This window comes from Mercurialis annua, linkage group LG2, assembly GCF_937616625.2.
Source record: "Mercurialis annua linkage group LG2, ddMerAnnu1.2, whole genome shotgun sequence".
NCBI classification, from domain to species: Eukaryota; Viridiplantae; Streptophyta; class Magnoliopsida; order Malpighiales; family Euphorbiaceae; genus Mercurialis; species Mercurialis annua.
The window spans coordinates 38,764,430-38,789,081 of NC_065571.1; the positions used below are offsets into that span (position 1 = coordinate 38,764,430).

A 24,652-nucleotide genomic window follows, 5' to 3' on the forward strand; every position below is an offset into this window, starting at 1 on the left:
ATGTACTTTTGAGATACTTAATTAGTAATGCAATTAAAAGTATTTTATTATTTATATAAAGGAAATAAATGTCACGACCCAAATTTATGAGCCGCGACCGGCGCTAGGGAATGGGAGTGGTAGCTCCAAATCCCGTAGCAAGCCTAAAAACCTGTGTAAATTTTTTTTCGCAAATCAAAACATATTTCATATATTAAAATACATGTGACCCCGTTTACAAATAATATCAGAGTTAAAAACGCGTTATACAAAATTCTAGTTAAAATATCTAGACTACTGCGGACCGCTAGAATGAAAACCTTCTTTTTCTTCTTATACAAATGACTTCCGAGAATTAAAACTTCGGAAGCTTAACTCTTCAAATCATATCATACCATCCCTGAAAAATGGGAGGAGCAACGGGGTCAGTATAAAACTGAGTGAGTTCACCAAATTACACGCAATATCACATAAAGGGTTAAAACATTTGAAAACCCATTTTATATATAGAAAATACTCTTTTGAAATCACATTGCATACTTTATTTACTTTCCTTCATAAATCTTTGTTTATTTCATAAACTTATAGTTTATACGTATTTGGCATCTTCGATTTCTTGTTATGGTGTTGATATTTTTCTTTCTCGTTTTGTTGCATTAGTTTTCAACAGAATCTTAAATCTTAGTTTATATCATCATGATTCTAAGTCGAATTAAATCATTGGCAAGTCTCTTGTGACTTGATCCTTATGGTTGGGTCCCGAGATAGTTCAACCGAGTTACCTTCAACCATATGGTACAGTCCCGAGATAATTCAACCGAGTTACTTGTACCATTTCTCAATCCCAAACGATCGATAGGAGTCCCGAGATAATTGAACCGAGTTACTCCTTAGACACGGGTCCCGAGATAGTTCAACCGAGTTACCTTCGTGTCTACATTCGGACTCTGCACCCTGCAGGTCTTTTGAACTTAATTGTCGATTCATATGATTCCTATTGACATTTAATAGGAGTGTTTGTTCACATAGTGTCTCGATCTTGTTTCGTATTGATTCTCGATGTATCACACTTACTTTTTATTTCGTATGAGTCCCAAGGACTCTTATCGAGAATGGATGAGATACAGGTCCCGGGATAATTCTACCGAGTTTAACCTTGTATCTCAGTTCTTATTATTGGGTGTACCATAGTACAATTCTCGTTTTACGTTTACTAATTGATTTTGTATTTTTCGTTCTGTTATATTGATCCTTTGTGGACCATGGCATGCACATTACAATCTACACGCATACATCTATCACACGCACGTATGGGTATTTATTATGTTTGATAGTACATATCAGAATGTACTATATTTCCTTATTCATATTTGATTCGATACTTGTAATTTATTCGATGTTCGATTTCATATTGTATAGCTTTACCCTTCCCCGGTATTTAAATAAGTATATTCTCTTTGTTTATTTATGTTATTATGAAAATAACAAAACAGGTATTTCAAAACATATATACGTAGTACATTTGCAAACATATATTTCAAATATATAAATATTCATATAGCCTTTCGTATGAAAATACGCGGCTTTATGAATATTGACGAGTAATTTAAAGTGTACTCACCACTTGCTATCCATTTACTCTAATCAAGCAAAGCGTTAATCTCGATTCAAGAACTTTGAACTCCGTCGATAGTCGCCTCGTCGAATCTACGCAATTACGATAATAGCGCAATAAATAACAATTCTCATCTCCAATTTTCTATTTAAAGGTTGTTTTGTAGCTCACTTTGGCTATCAAAACGCTTATCTAAAATAATCCGACCTCTAAACAAAAGTGACATTCTTATAGTTTAGAACGTCGCCTACAACTTTTGTTTAGGTCTCGGACCATGAAATGCACTCGAAGGTGTCGAAAACAAGCTTCGAAGTTAAAACCTCAAGCTGTCCAGAATAACAGTTCAGACTGCACACAAAAATGTTTTGCCTCAGATGACCATCTTAGAGGCAGAATTAGAGAAATATTAAAACTAGACAATTGTAGTTAACATCCCAAAGTTTCCGTACCAGAAAACGGAACTTAGTTTGGAATCATACAGCCCGAGATATTGCCTTTGCAATATCGCTGTTTGCAAGACGTTTTATGCAAAACGTCAATTCAATTCGGAACTTGATACACAACAAGACTAACCTATTGATACCGAATTATAACCTCAACATAATTCAGACACCTCGATCAAGCCATCTCTTAACAAATTATTCAATTCATTTCAAACCATTTTTCTACTTGTCTATGCAAATATACGTATCGGCATAACCATCGTTGTGCATAGCACGGCTGCCTACACCGACTATAGCCAAAGATTTATTCAATTAACCTATCAAATGGCCATATTTTTCTCTGAAAATTTTATGTCACTTATATAACATATATTTCTAAGTGCATACCAAAAATTAGGCCAAACTAATGTGTTTAAGGTCCTCAAATAATTAACTTACAGCAGCAGCCTTACACAATTTATAAACAGAGCACTAGGTGCTATTTAATTTTTATCTCAATATCCAAATTATGAAAAATTCTGAAATTTTTTATACACCAACTTAACTCATATACTCAGAACATATAAAAATTCCAGCTCAAAAAAACATTTCTAAGTGTTTCGAAAAATTCTAGTTGTAGACAGCATCAATTCAACACCAAACCAGAAAATCCAACTTTAAACTTAACCAAAACTCCACTCAATTCAATCAATTCATTACCAAAAGTCTAAAATTATGAATTTATACCTTTGTTTGATGGTATAACCCTTTGGCTGAATGAATTCCTCCATGAACAACCATCAAAAATTCCATAATCATAGCTCCTAATCATCATACACCATGATCTCCTAATTGCCGAAAATAACAGCCCACAATTCATCAAAATTCGTCCAAAATTAGCCATAAAAATCGTGAATTGATGCTTACCTTGAGTAAAGGCTTGAATCCCGAATCCATAGCCACCGAAATCATCAAATTTGGTCGAGAAACGAGCTCCGTAGCTCGATTTGAAGTTGAATGCTCCATTTTCCCCTTTCTCTCATCTTCTCCATCTTTTTCTTTCTTTCTTTCTATTTCTTTTTAATTTTGAGAGAATGAAATGAACATGGGACATTAATTCCTTGACTTAGCCTATAAGTTGTTGGCTAAAGTTTACTTAAGCCCTTAAAGTTGCCACCTCCTCATTTCTTAATCCATAACTTTTCTTTCGTCCAATTTAGTCCACTAATCCTTTAATCATTCGATTCTCGATAAATTCCGTATTATTTATTTTCCAAATAAATAACATTAGTCTCATACCTTAAAATATCACTTTCCAATAATGTATTTTGGCAATTTTGGCCAAAAACGCTCAAGTTTCCATTTTGAGCTAACTTGCACTTTTTCTCACTTTTTCGTCCAATTTTCATATTAATGACTATCGATAACCACTTTATCGATATTATTTTCTTATCTTGAGAAATTAGAGTAAAACACAACTTCCTCCGGAAGTTTGTGGTTAAAAGTCCATTTTAGTGCTTGAAGTGGTTAATTTACACTTTCGCCCTTATTCTTAATTAATTGTCAAACTTTCTTCTAAAACGATTTCGTATACTTACGAAACTTTGACGATCATTTATTAATAATATTTCACGGACCTTGCCGTGAATATTATTAGCTCTGGCTTTCCAACTCATTTTATTTTACTTCCTTTTTGTCCCGATTAAATTCAATTTATCGCATAATAATTTTCCAGGTAAATTCTTATTTTACGATAATTCCAATAGACCTTCTTCGGTCTAAGTCCTTATTATCCAATCCTAATCTGATATTCTCGTTCTTAATCTTTACGATTATGCCTCGTGGCACTACACGTAATACCTCAAAAATTTCAGTTATTACAATCTTCCCCCCTTATAAAAATTCGTCCTCGAATTTTCATAATCTTCTTATATTACTTAACCAATCTTTATTCATAACTTATCGTTTTTTTTTTCCACACTTCCGCTGCGATGCCATAATTAATCATTCCCTAACTGTTGACTTTACAGTTAGGTTTATACGGTCTCCCATCTATTACCATCCTTAAATAAAAGTACCTCGATATACGTATCGAGTAACTCCTTATACTAACAATCCTAACCATCTTGTTACTTCTTGATTCATAACTATTATGAATCAATTCTCTTTATTCGACCTTTCTGAACAACATATGTTTGTTCGTAGGGTTCATATCTCCTAACGTAACTAACTTCTATGTTCGATTTCCTCGTCCTAGAGGTAAACGTGCTTCGAATTTAAACACGTCCGCTGTCACTTTACATGTTTGTAAAGTAGCGTCGTTGTTCTTGTATTTAATATACAAGACCACCTTAGAGATTTGCAATTCAAATCTCAATACGTTGCGATTCGCATTACACTACTCGTCGTTCTATATACTTGTCGTGTTACATACGTATGTTTTCATATAGGCCTAACAAGATGATCAGTCTTGTCCTATGCCTCTATATACAGAGTCCCTGTCTGAGCTTACTTACGTTTAAAAACTTATCCGCTTAAAACCATGATACCTTTCATTTCTCAAATCATGTCATAATTGTGCACCGGTGTGATGACTTCTCTCATCACAAGAGTTGCAATGACACTCCTCTTTTCTTTTCAGACACACAATGTATATGATGCATGTCCTACTAGTGAATGCAATATGGATGTAGTGATGCAATTCTATTCGTGTCAATGCAATGTTTTTATGATTCGTGTCCGGGCACAATTATGTCTTTTCAAAACATTTCATTTCAATCAAATACTTCTCTTTTCATAAAACGGTTTTACGTAAGTTTCTTTCGACATCAGACTCTGTATTTCTATTCGTTCTTATCGTTTGTTGTTTTGCCGTTCGTAATCTATATACATCTTTTGCACATGAAAAGATGTGGTTCCACTCGTCTCGTTCAAACGTCGTTTGAAGAGTACGTTCTAAACGTTCGTGTCTATACTAGACTATCTCGAAAGGTTTAATCGTTATTGAGCTTCTAACGTTCGGACTTCACGATGTTTTCTTCAACTACGCAATCTATTTGATTGTATTTAACCAGAACACATCGTGAGAACTACGTCTTTTAGGAGACAGTTGATTCGCGTCATCTGTGGTATTCCACTTACACGGACTGCGAGTATTCCTTATCATAGTGACCTTGTTGTCCACACCAATTGCATACATTGATTATAGCTTGACCTTTACCCAAGTGACTTCTGCCGCGTTGCGGGCACATGGGATTTGCAAGGTTGGAAATTCTTTGTTCCAAAGACGGACGAATAGTTTCTAGCATCCTTGGCTACTTTCCCTTGTCTATCGTTCTTATGAGTCTGGCTGCATCGCCTTTCGGTCTTTTCACTTTTGTCGTTATTATTTTTTTTTTTTTTTTTGCGTCTCCTGTTATATTCCTCTCATTAACCTTCATCATATCTTCTGGTCTATGTGATACACTTCGTTTATTTATTCCCGATGAGTTTCTCAATTTATTCAACCTTTCTTACCATATGCTGCCTTTAGCAGTTTCTTTACTTCCACGCCTATCACTTATCTTGATTATTGACTCTCGGGTCTGTTAACCAACTCCCTTTCATTTACTCTTATCTATCTTCTTACTCGTGCAGAGAAGTTTGCTAATTCTTATGGCACTTACTAACATCCTTTATAATCTTCACGATATCATAATCCTATTGATCACTATCTTGTTCGAATCCTCTTTGCCACCTTATTGGCCCCTAACACGTATTCACATTAGTTCCCTTTGGACATTGCTTTTCTTCTTATTATATTCTCACTATTCACCTTATTGCGATTCGTCCTTTGGGTTACTATCTACTGTAACACTAACCCTTGGGTTATACTTGCTGTTAATATCTTACTCTTCACTTCTTTCTAGAAACTCTAGTGTATCCTTTGATCCATCAGACTCCTTTTGGGGTATAACTCCATGTATGCTAATATCCATCTCTATTTGTGTTTCTCTCTTCACGTTGATACTGTCTTTGTATCAACTGCCCCATCATTGGCATACAATTCCTTATATCAGTTATTTCTGTTGTTAACTGATTAATATTGACATTGGGTTGCTGCGGCACTCCTGGTGCCCATATATTTCCACTATGTCTATACCAGGTTCTTCTTGATCTTTGCCTCGTCCCTGGCCTCTATCGGCCGAATGGATTAGGTTACATTGACCTTCATTACTTCTGGCTTCTCCTTGGGCCTCGTGCACTTACTGTGCAACAACACGTGCTCGAGCAATTCTTTGTTCATAGTATGGCGGATATATATAAAGGAATCACGATGAATTCCTTAAAATATAGCACATACTAGTCATCACAAATAACAGTCATCCGCGTAAGTTGGATCCTTAGGGATACCTCCTTCCTCTAGGCTTTCTACGATTACTTCTCGTATTGCAAGTCTTCTGAGTGTTCTTACTCATTGTAGACTTAGCAAAACATCAAAACATATAATCATGATATCTATGTTCTACGCGCGTCACTATCGTGGCTATAAGCATATATGTTGACCGAGTCCAAAGAAAATCAGTGTTTCCTAGATTTTCCTCGGTGGCGTCGCGTACTTTAAGTCTTGCGAGCATTCCACTCACTATAGACTTAGCAAAATTAAACAGCATCCAATCAATAAGCGCAAGTTCTATCCATAATAACCATTCATAAACACACATGTCACGTATCGCATACATTATCACAGGCGTACATACCTGTGAGCATATCACTCTCCTGAGTGATCGTGTTTAGTAGCGCATCGCATATCTCATCAATCATATACTATTAAATCAATTAATTCAATCATAGTCCATAACGATATTCTTTTATCATATGAGTCTCGAGAGTATATAACTCTTCGCAGACTATAGATACTCGAAAGCGTATTGCTTACTCGAGTAAACACAAAACACAATTTGTGCTCATGCACACTTCTAACTCGACTCCTAATAGCACGTATAGGAGGGGATGTCTTTGTAAAACGTTTGAAAAAATCGATGAAAACATTGATAACGTTCAAAAGACATGACTGGAAATCCCTATAATCCGCAGTAGTTCCTATATATTGATCGACACTTTCCTATACTTCAATCATAAAAGAACAATTGCCTAGGAATTCTAAACCATTGCTCTGATACCAACTTTGTCACGACCCAAATTTATGAGCCGCGATCGGCGCTAGGGAATGGGAGTGGTAGCTCCAAATCCCGTAGCAAGCCTAAAAACCTGTGTAAATTTTTTTTCGCAAATCAAAACATATTTCATATATTAAAATACATGTGACCCCGTTTACAAATAATATCAGAGTTAAAAACGCGTTATACAAAATTCTAGTTAAAATATCTAGACTACTGCGGACCGCTAGAATGAAAACCTTCTTTTTCTTCTTATACAAATGACTTCCGAGAATTAAAACTTCGGAAGCTTAACTCTTCAAATCATATCATACCATCCCTGAAAAATGGGAGGAGCAACGGGGTCAGTATAAAACTGAGTGAGTTCACCAAATTACACGCAATATCACATAAAGGGTTAAAACATTTGAAAACCCATTTTATATATAGAAAATACTCTTTTGAAATCACATTGCATACTTTATTTACTTTCCTTCATAAATCTTTGTTTATTTCATAAACTTATAGTTTATACGTATTTGGCATCTTCGATTTCTTGTTATGGTGTTGATATTTTTCTTTCTCGTTTTGTTGCATTAGTTTTCAACAGAATCTTAAATCTTAGTTTATATCATCATGATTCTAAGTCGAATTAAATCATTGGCAAGTCTTTTGTGACTTGATCCTTATGGTTGGGTCCCGAGATAGTTCAACCGAGTTACCTTCAACCATATGGTACAGTCCCGAGATAATTCAACCGAGTTACTTGTACCATTTCTCAATCCCAAACGATCGATAGGAGTCCCGAGATAATTGAACCGAGTTACTCCTTAGACACGGGTCCCGAGATAGTTCAACCGAGTTACCTTCGTGTCTACATTCGGACTCTGCACCCTGCAGGTCTTTTGAACTTAATTGTCGATTCATATGATTCCTATTGACATTTAATAGGAGTGTTTGTTCACATAGTGTCTCGATCTTGTTTCGTATTGATTCTCGATGTATCACACTTACTTTTTATTTCGTATGAGTCCCAAGGACTCTTATCGAGAATGGATGAGATACAGGTCCCGGGATAATTCTACCGAGTTTAACCTTGTATCTCAGTTCTTATTATTGGGTGTACCATAGTACAATTCTCGTTTTACGTTTACTAATTGATTTTGTATTTTTCGTTCTGTTATATTGATCCTTTGTGGACCATGGCATGCACATTACAATCTACACGCATACATCTATCACACGCACGTATGGGTATTTATTATGTTTGATAGTACATATCGGAATGTACTATATTTCCTTATTCATATTTGATTCGATACTTGTAATTTATTCGATGTTCGATTTCATATTGTATAGCTTTACCCTTCCCCGGTATTTAAATAAGTATATTCTCTTTGTTTATTTATGTTATTATGAAAATAACAAAACAGGTATTTCAAAACATATATACGTAGTACATTTGCAAACATATATTTCAAATATATAAATATTCATATAGCCTTTCGTATGAAAATACGCGGCTTTATGAATATTGACGAGTAATTTAAAGTGTACTCACCACTTGCTATCCATTTACTCTAATCAAGCAAAGCGTTAATCTCGATTCAAGAACTTTGAACTCCGTCGATAGTCGCCTCGTCGAATCTACGCAATTACGATAATAGCGCAATAAATAACAATTCTCATCTCCAATTTTCTATTTAAAGGTTGTTTTGTAGCTCACTTTGGCTATCAAAACGCTTATCTAAAATAATCCGACCTCTAAACAAAAGTGACATTCTTATATTTTAGAACGTCGCCTACAACTTTTGTTTAGGTCTCGGACCATGAAATGCACTCGAAGGTGTCGAAAACAAGCTTCGAAGTTAAAACCTCAAGCTGTCCAGAATAACAGTTCAGACTGCACACAAAAATGTTTTGCCTCAGATGACCATCTTAGAGGCAGAATTAGAGAAATATTAAAACTAGACAATTGTAGTTAACATCCCAAAGTTTCCGTACCAGAAAACGGAACTTAGTTTGGAATCATACAGCCCGAGATATTGCCTTTGCAATATCGCTGTTTGCAAGACGTTTTATGCAAAACGTCAATTCAATTCGGAACTTAATACACAACAAGACTAACCTATTGATACCGAATTATAACCTCAACATAATTTAGACACCTCGATCAAGCCATCTCTTAACAAATTATTCAATTCATTTCAAACCATTTTTCTACTTGTCTATGCAAATATACGTATCGGCATAACCATCGTTGTGCATAGCACGGCTGCCTACACCGACTATAGCCAAAGATTTATTCAATTAACCTATCAAATGGCCATATTTTTCTCTGAAAATTTTATTTCACTTATATAACATATATTTCTAAGTGCATACCAAAAATTAGGCCAAACTAATGTGTTTAAGGTCCTCAAATAATTAACTTACAGCAGCAGCCTTACACAATTTACAAACAGAGCACTAGGTGCTATTTAATTTTTATCTCAATATCCAAATTATGAAAAATTCTGAAATTTTTATACACCAACTTAACTCATATACTCAGAACATATAAAAATTCCAGCTCAAACAAACATTTCTAAGTGTTTCGAAAAATTCTAGTTGTAGACAGCATCAATTCAACACCAAACCAGAAAATCCAACTTTAAACTTAACCAAAACTCCACTCAATTCAATCAATTCATTACCAAAAGTCTAAAATTATGAATTTATACCTTTGTTTGATGGTATAACCCTTTGGCTGAATGAATTCCTCCATGAACAACCATTAAAAATTCCATAATCATAGCTCCTAATCATCATACACCATGATCTCCTAATTGCCGAAAATAACAGCCCACAATTCATCAAACTTCGTCCAAAATTAGCCATAAAAATCGTGAATTGATGCTTACCTTGAGTAAAGGCTTGAATCCCGAATCCATAGCCACCGAAATCATCAAATTTGGTCGAGAAACGAGCTCCGTAGCTCGATTTGAAGTTGAATGCTCCATTTTCCCCTTTCTCTCATCTTCTCCATCTTTTTCTTTCTTTCTTTCTATTTCTTTTTAATTTTGAGAGAATGAGCTGAACATGGGACATTAATTCCTTGACTTATCCTATAAGTTGTTGGCTAAAGTTTACTTAAGCCCTTAAAGTTGCCACCTCCTCATTTCTTAATCCATAACTTTTCTTTCGTCCAATTTAGTCCACTAATCCTTTAATCATTCGATTCTCGATAAATTCCGTATTATTTATTTTCCAAATAAATAACATTAGTCTCATACCTTAAAATATCACTTTCCAATAATGTATTTTGGCAATTTTGGCCAAAAACGCTCAAGTTTCCATTTTGAGCTAACTTGCACTTTTTCTCACTTTTTCGTCCAATTTTCATATTAATGACTATCGATAACCACTTTATCGATATTATTTTCTTATCTTGAGAAATTAGAGTAAAACACAACTTCCTCCGGAAGTTTGTGGTTAAAAGTCCATTTTAGTGCTTGAAGTGGTTAATTTACACTTTCGCCCTTATTCTTAATTAATTGTCAAACTTTCTTCTAAAACGATTTCGTATACTTACGAAACTTTGACGATCATTTATTAATAATATTTCACGGACCTTGCCGTGAATATTATTAGCTCTGGCTTTCCAACTCATTTTATTTTACTTCCTTTTTGTCCCGATTAAATTCAATTTATCGCATAATAATTTTCCAGGTAAATTCTTATTTTACGATAATTCCAATAGACCTTCTTCGGTCTAAGTCCTTATTATCCAATCCTAATCTGATATTCTCGTTCTTAATCTTTACGATTATGCCTCGTGGCACTACACGTAATACCTCAAAAATTTAGGTTATTACAATCTTCCCCCCTTATAAAAATTCGTCCTCGAATTTTCATAATCTTCTTATATTACTTAACCAATCTTTATTCATAACTTATCGTTTTTTTTTCCACACTTCCGCTGCGATGCCATAATTAATCATTCCCTAACTGTTGACTTTACAGTTAGGTTTATACGGTCTCCCATCTATTACCATCCTTAAATAAAAGTACCTCGATATACGTATCGAGTAACTCCTTATACTAACAATCCTAACCATCTTGTTACTTCTTGATTCATAACTATTATGAATCAATTCTCTTTATTCGACCTTTCTGAACAACATATGTTTGTTCGTAGGGTTCATATCTCCTAACGTAACTAACTTCTATGTTCGATTTCCTCGTCCTAGAGGTAAACGTGCTTCGAATTTAAACACGTCCGCTGTCACTTTACATGTTTGTAAAGTAGCGTCGTTGTTCTTGTATTTAATATACAAGACCACCTTAGAGATTTGCAATTCAAATCTCAATACGTTGCGATTCGCATTACACTACTCGTCGTTCTATATACTTGTCGTGTTACATACGTATGTTTTCATATAGGCCTAACAAGATGATCAGTCTTGTCCTATGCCTCTATATACAGAGTCCCTGTCTGAGCTTACTTACGTTTAAAAACTTATCCGCTTAAAACCATGATACCTTTCATTTCTCAAATCATGTCATAATTGTGCACCGGTGTGATGACTTCTCTCATCACAAGAGTTGCAATGACACTCCTCTTTTCTTTTCAGACACACAATGTATATGATGCATGTCCTACTAGTGAATGCAATATGGATGTAGTGATGCAATTCTATTCGTGTCAATGCAATGTTTTTATGATTCGTGTCCGGGCACAATTATGTCTTTTCAAAACATTTCATTTCAATCAAATACTTCTCTTTTCATAAAACGGTTTTACGTAAGTTTCTTTCGACATCAGACTCTGTATTTCTATTCGTTCTTATCGTTTGTTGTTTTGCCGTTCGTAATCTATATACATCTTTTGCACATGAAAAGATGTGGTTCCACTCGTCTCGTTCAAACGTCGTTTGAAGAGTACGTTCTAAACGTTCGTGTCTATACTAGACTATCTCGAAAGGTTTAATCGTTATTGAGCTTCTAACGTTCGGACTTCACGATGTTTTCTTCAACTACGCAATCTATTTGATTGTATTTAACCAGAACACATCGTGAGAACTACGTCTTTTAGGAGACAGTTGATTCGCGTCATCTGTGGTATTCCACTTACACGGACTGCGAGTATTCCTTATCATAGTGACCTTGTTGTCCACACCAATTGCATACATTGATTATAGCTTGACCTTTACCCAAGTGACTTCTGCCGCGTTGCGGGCACATGGGATTTGCAAGGTTGGAAATTCTTTGTTCCAAAGACGGACGAATAGTTTCTAGCATCCTTGGCTACTTTCCCTTGTCTATCGTTCTTATGAGTCTGGCTGCATCGCCTTTCGGTCTTTTCACTTTTGTCGTTATTATTTTTTTTTTTTTTTTTGCGTCTCCTGTTATATTCCTCTCATTAACCTTCATCATATCTTCTGGTCTATGTGATACACTTCGTTTATTTATTCCCGATGAGTTTCTCAATTTATTCAACCTTTCTTACCATATGCTGCCTTTAGCAGTTTCTTTACTTCCACGCCTATCACTTATCTTGATTATTGACTCTCGGGTCTGTTAACCAACTCCCTTTCATTTACTCTTATCTATCTTCTTACTCGTGCAGAGAAGTTTGCTAATTCTTATGGCACTTACTAACATCCTTTATAATCTTCACGATATCATAATCCTATTGATCACTATCTTGTTCGAATCCTCTTTGCCACCTTATTGGCCCCTAACACGTATTCACATTAGTTCCCTTTGGACATTGCTTTTCTTCTTATTATATTCTCACTATTCACCTTATTGCGATTCGTCCTTTGGGTTACTATCTACTGTAACACTAACCCTTGGGTTATACTTGCTGTTAATATCTTACTCTTCACTTCTTTCTAGAAACTCTAGTGTATCCTTTGATCCATCAGACTCCTTTTGGGGTATAACTCCATGTATGCTAATATCCATCTCTATTTGTGTTTCTCTCTTCACGTTGATACTGTCTTTGTATCAACTGCCCCATCATTGGCATACAATTCCTTATATCAGTTATTTCTGTTGTTAACTGATTAATATTGACATTGGGTTGCTGCGGCACTCCTGGTGCCCATATATTTCCACTATGTCTATACCAGGTTCTTCTTGATCTTTGCCTCGTCCCTGGCCTCTATCGGCCGAATGGATTAGGTTACATTGACCTTCATTACTTCTGGCTTCTCCTTGGGCCTCGTGCACTTACTGTGCAACAACACGTGCTCGAGCAATTCTTTGTTCATAGTATGGCGGATATATATAAAGGAATCACGATGAATTCCTTAAAATATAGCACATACTAGTCATCACAAATAACAGTCATCCGCGTAAGTTGGATCCTTAGGGATACCTCCTTCCTCTAGGCTTTCTACGATTACTTCTCGTATTGCAAGTCTTCTGAGTGTTCTTACTCATTGTAGACTTAGCAAAACATCAAAACATATAATCATGATATCTATGTTCTACGCGCGTCACTATCGTGGCTATAAGCATATATGTTGACCGAGTCCAAAGAAAATCAGTGTTTCCTAGATTTTCCTCGGTGGCGTCGCGTACTTTAAGTCTTGCGAGCATTCCACTCACTATAGACTTAGCAAAATTAAACAGCATCCAATCAATAAGCGCAAGTTCTATCCATAATAACCATTCATAAACACACATGTCACGTATCGCATACATTATCACAGGCGTACATACCTGTGAGCATATCACTCTCCTGAGTGATCGTGTTTAGTAGCGCATCGCATATCTCATCAATCATATACTATTAAATCAATTAATTCAATCATAGTCCATAACGATATTCTTTTATCATATGAGTCTCGAGAGTATATAACTCTTCGCAGACTATAGATACTCGAAAGCGTATTGCTTACTCGAGTAAACACAAAACACAATTTGTGCTCATGCACACTTCTAACTCGACTCCTAATAGCACGTATAGGAGGGGATGTCTTTGTAAAACGTTTGAAAAAATCGATGAAAACATTGATAACGTTCAAAAGACATGACTGGAAATCCCTATAATCCGCAGTAGTTCCTATATATTGATCGACACTTTCCTATACTTCAATCATAAAAGAACAATTGCCTAGGAATTCTAAACCATTGCTCTGATACCAACTTTGTCACGACCCAAATTTATGAGCCGCGATCGGCGCTAGGGAATGGGAGTGGTAGCTCCAAATCCCGTAGCAAGCCTAAAAACCTGTGTAAATTTTTTTTCGCAAATCAAAACATATTTCATATATTAAAATACATGTGACCCCGTTTACAAATAATATCAGAGTTAAAAACGCGTTATACAAAATTCTAGTTAAAATATCTAGACTACTGCGGACCGCTAGAATGAAAACCTTCTTTTTCTTCTTATACAAATGACTTCCGAGAATTAAAACTTCGGAAGCTTAACTCTTCAAATCATATCATACCATCCCTGAAAAATGGGAGGAGCAACGGGGTCAGTATAAAACTGAGTGAGTTCACCAAATTACACGCAATATCACATAAAGGGTTAAAACATTTGAAAACCCATTTTATATATAGAAAATACTCTTTTGAAATCACATTGCATACTTTATTTACTTTCCTTCATAAATCTTTGTTTATTTCATAAACTTATAGTTTATACGTATTTGGCATCTTCGATTTCTTGTTATGGTGTTGATATTTTTCTTTCTCGTTTTGTTGCATTAGTTTTCAACAGAATCTTAAATCTTAGTTTATAACATCATGATTCTAAGTCGAATTAAATCATTGGCAAGTCTTTTGTGACTTGATCCTTATGGTTGGGTCCCGAGATAGTTCAACCGAGTTACCTTCAACCATATGGTACAGTCCCGAGATAATTCAACCGAGTTACTTGTACCATTTCTCAATCCCAAACGATCGATAGGAGTCCCGAGATAATTGAACCGAGTTACTCCTTAGACACGGGTCCCGAGATAGTTCAACCGAGTTACCTTCGTGTCTACATTCGGACTCTGCACCCTGCAGGTCTTTTGAACTTAATTGTCGATTCATATGATTCCTATTGACATTTAATAGGAGTGTTTGTTCACATAGTGTCTCGATCTTGTTTCGTATTGATTCTCGATGTATCACACTTACTTTTTATTTCGTATGAGTCCCAAGGACTCTTATCGAGAATGGATGAGATACAGGTCCCGGGATAATTCTACCGAGTTTAACCTTGTATCTCAGTTCTTATTATTGGGTGTACCATAGTACAATTCTCGTTTTACGTTTACTAATTGATTTTGTATTTTTCGTTCTGTTATATTGATCCTTTGTGGACCATGGCATGCACATTACAATCTACACGCATACATCTATCACACGCACGTATGGGTATTTATTATGTTTGATAGTACATATCGGAATGTACTATATTTCCTTATTCATATTTGATTCGATACTTGTAATTTATTCGATGTTCGATTTCATATTGTATAGCTTTACCCTTCCCCGGTATTTAAATAAGTATATTCTCTTTGTTTATTTATGTTATTATGAAAATAACAAAACAGGTATTTCAAAACATATATACGTAGTACATTTGCAAACATATATTTCAAATATATAAATATTCATATAGCCTTTCGTATGAAAATACGCTGCTTTATGAATATTGACGAGTAATTTAAAGTGTACTCACCACTTGCTATCCATTTACTCTAATCAAGCAAAGCGTTAATCTCGATTCAAGAACTTTGAACTCCGTCGATAGTCGCCTCGTCGAATCTACGCAATTACGATAATAGCGCAATAAATAACAATTCTCATCTCCAATTTTCTATTTAAAGGTTGTTTTGTAGCTCACTTTGGCTATCAAAACGCTTATCTAAAATAATCCGACCTCTAAACAAAAGTGACATTCTTATAGTTTAGAACGTCGCCTACAACTTTTGTTTAGGTCTCGGACCATGAAATGCACTCGAAGGTGTCGAAAACAAGCTTCGAAGTTAAAACCTCAAGCTGTCCAGAATAACAGTTCAGACTGCACACAAAAATGTTTTACCTCAGATGACCATCTTAGAGGCAGAATTAGAGAAATATTAAAACTAGACAATTGTAGTTAACATCCCAAAGTTTCCGTACCAGAAAACGGAACTTAGTTTGGAATCATACAGCCCGAGATATTGCCTTTGCAATATCGCTGTTTGCAAGACGTTTTATGCAAAACGTCAATTCAATTCGGAACTTGATACACAACAAGACTAACCTATTGATACCGAATTATAACCTCAACATAATTTAGACACCTCGATCAAGCCATCTCTTAACAAATTATTCAATTCATTTCAAACCATTTTTCTACTTGTCTATGCAAATATACGTATCGGCATAACCATCGTTGTGCATAGCACGGCTGCCTACACCGACTATAGCCAAAGATTTATTCAATTAACCTATCAAATGGCCATATTTTTCTCTGAAAATTTTATTTCACTTATATAACATATATTTCTAAGTGCATACCAAAAATTAGGCCAAACTAATGTGTTTAAGGTCCTCAAATAATTAACTTACAGCAGCAGCCTTACACAATTTACAAACAGAGCACTAGGTGCTATTTAATTTTTATCTCAATATCCAAATTATGAAAAATTCTGAAATTTTTATACACCAACTTAACTCATATACTCAGAACATATAAAAATTCCAGCTCAAACAAACATTTCTAAGTGTTTCGAAAAATTCTAGTTGTAGACAGCATCAATTCAACACCAAACCAGAAAATCCAACTTTAAACTTAACCAAAACTCCACTCAATTCAATCAATTCATTACCAAAAGTCTAAAATTATGAATTTATACCTTTGTTTGATGGTATAACCCTTTGGCTGAATGAATTCCTCCATGAACAACCATTAAAAATTCCATAATCATAGCTCCTAATCATCATACACCATGATCTCCTAATTGCCGAAAATAACAGCCCACAATTCATCAAAATTCGTCCAAAATTAGCCATAAAAATCGTGAATTGATGCTTACCTTGAGTAAAGGCTTGAATCCCGAATCCATAGCCACCGAAATCATCAAATTTGGTCGAGAAACGAGCTCCGTAGCTCGATTTGAAGTTGAATGCTCCATTTTCCCCTTTCTCTCATCTTCTCCATCTTTTTCTTTCTTTCTTTCTATTTCTTTTTAATTTTGAGAGAATGAGCTGAACATGGGACATTAATTCCTTGACTTATCCTATAAGTTGTTGGCTAAAGTTTACTTAAGCCCTTAAAGTTGCCACCTCCTCATTTCTTAATCCATAACTTTTCTTTCGTCCAATTTAGTCCACTAATCCTTTAATCATTCGATTCTCGATAAATTCCGTATTATTTATTTTCCAAATAAATAACATTAGTCTCATACCTTAAAATATCACTTTCCAATAATGTATTTTGGCAATTTTGGCCAAAAACGCTCAAGTTTCCATTTTGAGCTAACTTGCACTTTTTCTCACTTTTTCGTCCAATTTTCATATTAATGACTATCGATAACCACTTTATCGATATTATTTTCTTATCTTGAGAAATTAGAGTAAAACACAACTTCCTCCGGAAGTTTGTGGTTAAAAGTCCATTTTAGTGCTTGAAGTGGTTAATTTACACTTTCGCCCTTATTCTTAATTAATTGTCAAACTTTCTTCTAAAACGATTTCGTATACTTACGAAACTTTGACGATCATTTATTAATAATATTTCACGGACCTTGCCCTGAATATTATTAGCTCTGGCTTTCCAACTCATTTTATTTTACTTCCTTTTTGTCCCGATTAAATTCAATTTATCGCATAATAATTTTCCAGGTAAATTCTTATTTTACGATAATTCCAATAGACCTTCTTCGGTCTAAGTCCTTATTATCCAATCCTAATCTGATATTCTCGTTCTTAATCTTTACGATTATGCCTCGTGGCACTACACGTAATACCTCAAAAATTTCAGTTATTACAATCTTCCCCCCTTATAAAAATTCGTCCTCGAATTTTCATAATCTTCTTATATTACTTAACCAATCTTTATTCATAACTTATCGTTTTTTTTTCCACACTTCCGCTGCGATGCCATAATTAATCATTCCCTAACTGTTGACTTTACAGTTAGGTTTATACGGTCTCCCATCTATTACCATCCTTAAATAAAAGTACCTCGATATACGTATCGAGTAACTCCTTATACTAACAATCCTAACCATCTTGTTACTTCTTGATTCATAACTATTATGAATCAATTCTCTTTATTCGACCTTTCTGAACAACATATGTTTGTTCGTAGGGTTCATATCTCCTAACGTAACTAACTTCTATGTTCGATTTCCTCGTCCTAGAGGTAAACGTGCTTCGAATTTAAACACGTCCGCTGTCACTTTACATGTTTGTAAAGTAGCGTCGTTGTTCTTGTATTTAATATACAAGACCACCTTAGAGATTTGCAATTCAAATCTCAATACGTTGCGATTCGCATTACACTACTCGTCGTTCTATATACTTGTCGTGTTACATACGTATGTTTTCATATAGGCCTAACAAGATGATCAGTCTTGTCCTATGCCTCTATATACAGAGTCCCTGTCTGAGCTTACTTACGTTTAAAAACTTATCCGCTTAAAACCATGATACCTTTCATTTCTCAAATCATGTCATAATTGTGCACCGGTGTGATGACTTCTCTCATCACAAGAGTTGCAATGACACTCCTCTTTTCTTTTCAGACACACAATGTATATGATGCATGTCCTACTAGTGAATGCAATATGGATGTAGTGATGCAATTCTATTCGTGTCAATGCAATGTTTTTATGATTCGTGTCCGGGCACAATTATGTCTTTTCAAAACATTTCATTTCAATCAAATACTTCTCTTTTCATAAAACGGTTTTACGTAAGTTTCTTTCGACATCAGACTCTGTATTTCTATTCGTTCTTATCGTTTGTTGTTTTGCCGTTCGTAATCTATATACATCTTTTGCACATGAAAAGATGTGGTTCCACTCGTCTCGTTCAAACGTCGTTTGAAGAGTACGTTCTAAACGTTCGTGTCTATACTAGACTATCTCGAAAGGTTTAATCGTTATTGAGCTTCTAACGTTCGGACTTCACGATGTTTTCTTCAACTACGCAATCTATTTGATTGTATTTAACCAGAACACATCGTGAGAACTACGTCTTTTAGGAGACAGTTGATTCGCGTCATCTGTGGTATTCCACTTACACGGACTGCGAGTATTCCTTATCATAGTGACCTTGTTGTCCACACCAATTGCATACATTGATTATAGCTTGACCTTTACCCAAGTGACTTCTGCCGCGTTGCGGGCACATGGGATTTGCAAGGTTGGAAATTCTTTGTTCCAAAGACGGACGAATAGTTTCTAGCATCCTTGGCTACTTTCCCTTGTCTATCGTTCTTATGAGTCTGGCTGCATCGCCTTTCGGTCTTTTCACTTTTGTCGTTATTATTTTTTTTTTTTTTTTTTGCGTCTCCTGTTATATTCCTCTCATTAACCTTCATCATATCTTCTGGTCTATGTGATACACTTCGTTTATTTATTCCCGATGAGTTTCTCAATTTATTCAACCTTTCTTACCATATGCTGCCTTTAGCAGTTTCTTTACTTCCACGCCTATCACTTATCTTGATTATTGACTCTCGGGTCTGTTAACCAACTCCCTTTCATTTACTCTTATCTATCTTCTTACTCGTGCAGAGAAGTTTGCTAATTCTTATGGCACTTACTAACATCCTTTATAATCTTCACGATATCATAATCCTATTGATCACTATCTTGTTCGAATCCTCTTTGCCACCTTATTGGCCCCTAACACGTATTCACATTAGTTCCCTTTGGACATTGCTTTTCTTCTTATTATATTCTCACTATTCACCTTATTGCGATTCGTCCTTTGGGTTACTATCTACTGTAACACTAACCCTTGGGTTATACTTGCTGTTAATATCTTACTCTTCACTTCTTTCTAGAAACTCTAGTGTATCCTTTGATCCATCAGACTCCTTTTGGGGTATAACTCCATGTATGCTAATATCCATCTCTATTTGTGTTTCTCTCTTCACGTTGATACTGTCTTTGTATCAACTGCCCCATCATTGGCATACAATTCCTTATATCAGTTATTTCTGTTGTTAACTGATTAATATTGACATTGGGTTGCTGCGGCACTCCTGGTGCCCATATATTTCCACTATGTCTATACCAGGTTCTTCTTGATCTTTGCCTCGTCCCTGGCCTCTATCGGCCGAATGGATTAGGTTACATTGACCTTCATTACTTCTGGCTTCTCCTTGGGCCTCGTGCACTTACTGTGCAACAACACGTGCTCGAGCAATTCTTTGTTCATAGTATGGCGGATATATATAAAGGAATCACGATGAATTCCTTAAAATATAGCACATACTAGTCATCACAAATAACAGTCATCCGCGTAAGTTGGATCCTTAGGGATACCTCCTTCCTCTAGGCTTTCTACGATTACTTCTCGTATTGCAAGTCTTCTGAGTGTTCTTACTCATTGTAGACTTAGCAAAACATCAAAACATATAATCATGATATCTATGTTCTACGCGCGTCACTATCGTGGCTATAAGCATATATGTTGACCGAGTCCAAAGAAAATCAGTGTTTCCTAGATTTTCCTCGGTGGCGTCGCGTACTTTAAGTCTTGCGAGCATTCCACTCACTATAGACTTAGCAAAATTAAACAGCATCCAATCAATAAGCGCAAGTTCTATCCATAATAACCATTCATAAACACACATGTCACGTATCGCATACATTATCACAGGCGTACATACCTGTGAGCATATCACTCTCCTGAGTGATCGTGTTTAGTAGCGCATCGCATATCTCATCAATCATATACTATTAAATCAATTAATTCAATCATAGTCCATAACGATATTCTTTTATCATATGAGTCTCGAGAGTATATAACTCTTCGCAGACTATAGATACTCGAAAGCGTATTGCTTACTCGAGTAAACACAAAACACAATTTGTGCTCATGCACACTTCTAACTCGACTCCTAATAGCACGTATAGGAGGGGATGTCTTTGTAAAACGTTTGAAAAAATCGATGAAAACATTGATAACGTTCAAAAGACATGACTGGAAATCCCTATAATCCGCAGTAGTTCCTATATATTGATCGACACTTTCCTATACTTCAATCATAAAAGAACAATTGCCTAGGAATTCTAAACCATTGCTCTGATACCAACTTTGTCACGACCCAAATTTATGAGCCGCGATCGGCGCTAGGGAATGGGAGTGGTAGCTCCAAATCCCGTAGCAAGCCTAAAAACCTGTGTAAATTTTTTTTCGCAAATCAAAACATATTTCATATATTAAAATACATGTGACCCCGTTTACAAATAATATCAGAGTTAAAAACGCGTTATACAAAATTCTAGTTAAAATATCTAGACTACTGCGGACCGCTAGAATGAAAACCTTCTTTTTCTTCTTATACAAATGACTTCCGAGAATTAAAACTTCGGAAGCTTAACTCTTCAAATCATATCATACCATCCCTGAAAAATGGGAGGAGCAACGGGGTCAGTATAAAACTGAGTGAGTTCACCAAATTACACGCAATATCACATAAAGGGTTAAAACATTTGAAAACCCATTTTATATATAGAAAATACTCTTTTGAAATCACATTGCATACTTTATTTACTTTCCTTCATAAATCTTTGTTTATTTCATAAACTTATAGTTTATACGTATTTGGCATCTTCGATTTCTTGTTATGGTGTTGATATTTTTCTTTCTCGTTTTGTTGCATTAGTTTTCAACAGAATCTTAAATCTTAGTTTATATCATCATGATTCTAAGTCGAATTAAATCATTGGCAAGTCTCTTGTGACTTGATCCTTATGGTTGGGTCCCGAGATAGTTCAACCGAGTTACCTTCAACCATATGGTACAGTCCCGAGATAATTCAACCGAGTTACTTGTACCATTTCTCAATCCCAAACGATCGATAGGAGTCCCGAGATAATTGAACCGAGTTACTCCTTAGACACGGGTCCCGAGATAGTTCAACCGAGTTACCTTCGTGTCTACATTCGGACTCTGCACCCTGCAGGTCTTTTGAACTTAATTGTCGATTCATATGATTCCTATTGACATTTAATAGGAGTGTTTGTTCACATAGTGTCTCGATCTTGTTTCGTATTGATTCTCGATGTATCACACTTACTTTTTATTTCGTATGAGTCCCAAGGACTCTTATCGAGAATGGATGAGATACAGGTCCCGGGATAATTCTACCGAGTTTAACCTTGTATCTCAGTTCTTATTATTGGGTGTACCATAGTACAATTCTCGTTTTACGTTTACTAATTGATTTTGTATTTTTCGTTCTGTTATATTGATCCTTTGTGGACCATGGCATGCACATTACAATCTACACGCATACATCTATCACACGCACGTATGGGTATTTATTATGTTTGATAGTACATATCGGAATGTACTATATTTCCTTATTCATATTTGATTCGATACTTGTAATTTATTCGATGTTCGATTTCATATTGTATAGCTTTACCCTTCCCCGGTATTTAAATAAGTATATTCTCTTTGTTTATTTATGTTATTATGAAAATAACAAAACAGGTATTTCAAAACATATATACGTAGTACATTTGCAAACATATATTTCAAATATATAAATATTCATATAGCCTTTCGTATGAAAATACGCGGCTTTATGAATATTGACGAGTAATTTAAAGTGTACTCACCACTTGCTATCCATTTACTCTAATCAAGCAAAGCGTTAATCTCGATTCAAGAACTTTGAACTCCGTCGATAATCGCCTCGTCGAATCTACGCAATTACGATAATAGCGCAATAAATAACAATTCTCATTTCCAATTTTTTTTATTTAAAGGTTGTTTTGTAGCTCACTTTGGCTATCAAAACGCTTATCTAAAATAATCCGACCTCTAAACAAAAGTGACATTCTTATAGTTTAGAACGTCGCCTACAACTTTTGTTTAGGTCTCGGACCATGAAATGCACTCGAAGGTGTCGAAAACAAGCTTCGAAGTTAAAACCTCAAGCTGTCCAGAATAACAGTTCAGACTGCACACAAAAATGTTTTGCCTCAGATGACCATCTTAGAGGCAGAATTAGAGAAATATTAAAACTAGACAATTGTAGTTAACATCCCAAAGTTTCCGTACCAGAAAACGGAACTTAGTTTGGAATCATACAGCCCGAGATATTGCCTTTGCAATATCGCTGTTTGCAAGACGTTTTATGCAAAACGTCAATTCAATTCGGAACTTAATACACAACAAGACTAACCTATTGATACCGAATTATAACCTCAACATAATTTAGACACCTCGATCAAGCCATCTCTTAACAAATTATTCAATTCATTTCAAACCATTTTTCTACTTGTCTATGCAAATATACGTATCGGCATAACCATCGTTGTGCATAGCACGGCTGCCTACACCGACTATAGCAAAAGATTTATTCAATTAACCTATCAAATGGCCATATTTTTCTCTGAAAATTTTATTTCACTTATATAACATATATTTCTAAGTGCATACCAAAAATTAGGCCAAACTAATGTGTTTAAGGTCCTCAAATAATTAACTTACAGCAGCAGCCTTACACAATTTACAAACAGAGCACTAGGTGCTATTTAATTTTTATCTCAATATCCAAATTATGAAAAATTCTGAAATTTTTATACACCAACTTAACTCATATACTCAGAACATATAAAAATTCCAGCTCAAACAAACATTTCTAAGTGTTTCGAAAAATTCTAGTTGTAGACAGCATCAATTCAACACCAAACCAGAAAATCCAACTTTAAACTTAACCAAAACTCCACTCAATTCAATCAATTCATTACCAAAAGTCTAAAATTATGAATTTATACCTTTGTTTGATGGTATAACCCTTTGGCTGAATGAATTCCTCCATGAACAACCATTAAAAATTCCATAATCATAGCTCCTAATCATCATACACCATGATCTCCTAATTGCCGAAAATAACAGCCCACAATTCATCAAAATTCGTCCAAAATTAGCCATAAAAATCGTGAATTGATGCTTACCTTGAGTAAAGGCTTGAATCCCGAATCCATAGCCACCGAAATCATCAAATTTGGTCGAGAAACGAGCTCCGTAGCTCGATTTGAAGTTGAATGCTCCATTTTCCCCTTTCTCTCATCTTCTCCATCTTTTTCTTTCTTTCTTTCTATTTCTTTTTAATTTTGAGAGAATGAGCTGAACATGGGACATTAATTCCTTGACTTATCCTATAAGTTGTTGGCTAAAGTTTACTTAAGCCCTTAAAGTTGCCACCTCCTCATTTCTTAATCCATAACTTTTCTTTCGTCCAATTTAGTCCACTAATCCTTTAATCATTCGATTCTCGATAAATTCCGTATTATTTATTTTCCAAATAAATAACATTAGTC

The 24,652-nt window shown here is 35.2% G+C and overlaps 4 long non-coding RNA genes across 5 annotated transcripts; all 4 read right to left on the reverse strand.

Annotated features, from left to right (window-relative positions):
* Positions 1–298: 298 nt before the first annotated feature.
* Positions 299–3,106, reverse strand: LOC130014591 (uncharacterized). Its single transcript, XR_007638447.2, has 3 exons — positions 2,944–3,106; positions 1,601–1,686; positions 299–379 (listed from the first exon to the last, which is right to left on the reverse strand). It is a non-coding gene; the product is annotated as an uncharacterized LOC130014591 (long non-coding RNA).
* Positions 3,107–7,413: 4,307 nt separating this feature from the next.
* Positions 7,414–10,243, reverse strand: LOC126669331 (uncharacterized). The gene is made up of 3 exons (XR_007638449.1): positions 10,058–10,243; positions 8,716–8,801; positions 7,414–7,494 (listed from the first exon to the last, which is right to left on the reverse strand). It is a non-coding gene; the product is annotated as an uncharacterized LOC126669331 (long non-coding RNA).
* Positions 10,244–14,526: 4,283 nt separating this feature from the next.
* On the reverse strand, positions 14,527–17,356 carry LOC130014572 (uncharacterized). The gene is made up of 3 exons (XR_007638451.1): positions 17,171–17,356; positions 15,829–15,914; positions 14,527–14,607 (listed from the first exon to the last, which is right to left on the reverse strand). It is a non-coding gene; the product is annotated as an uncharacterized LOC130014572 (long non-coding RNA).
* A 4,284-nt stretch (positions 17,357–21,640) lies between these two features.
* LOC126669332 (uncharacterized) lies at positions 21,641–24,159 on the reverse strand. Of its 2 annotated transcripts, none has more exons than XR_007638460.1 (2): positions 24,107–24,159; positions 21,641–21,721 (listed from the first exon to the last, which is right to left on the reverse strand). It is a non-coding gene; the product is annotated as an uncharacterized LOC126669332 (long non-coding RNA). The 2 variants fall into 2 exon arrangements; XR_007638461.2 differs by lacking the exon at positions 24,107–24,159 and adding an exon at positions 22,943–23,024.
* Between the last annotated feature and the right edge of the window lie 493 nt (positions 24,160–24,652).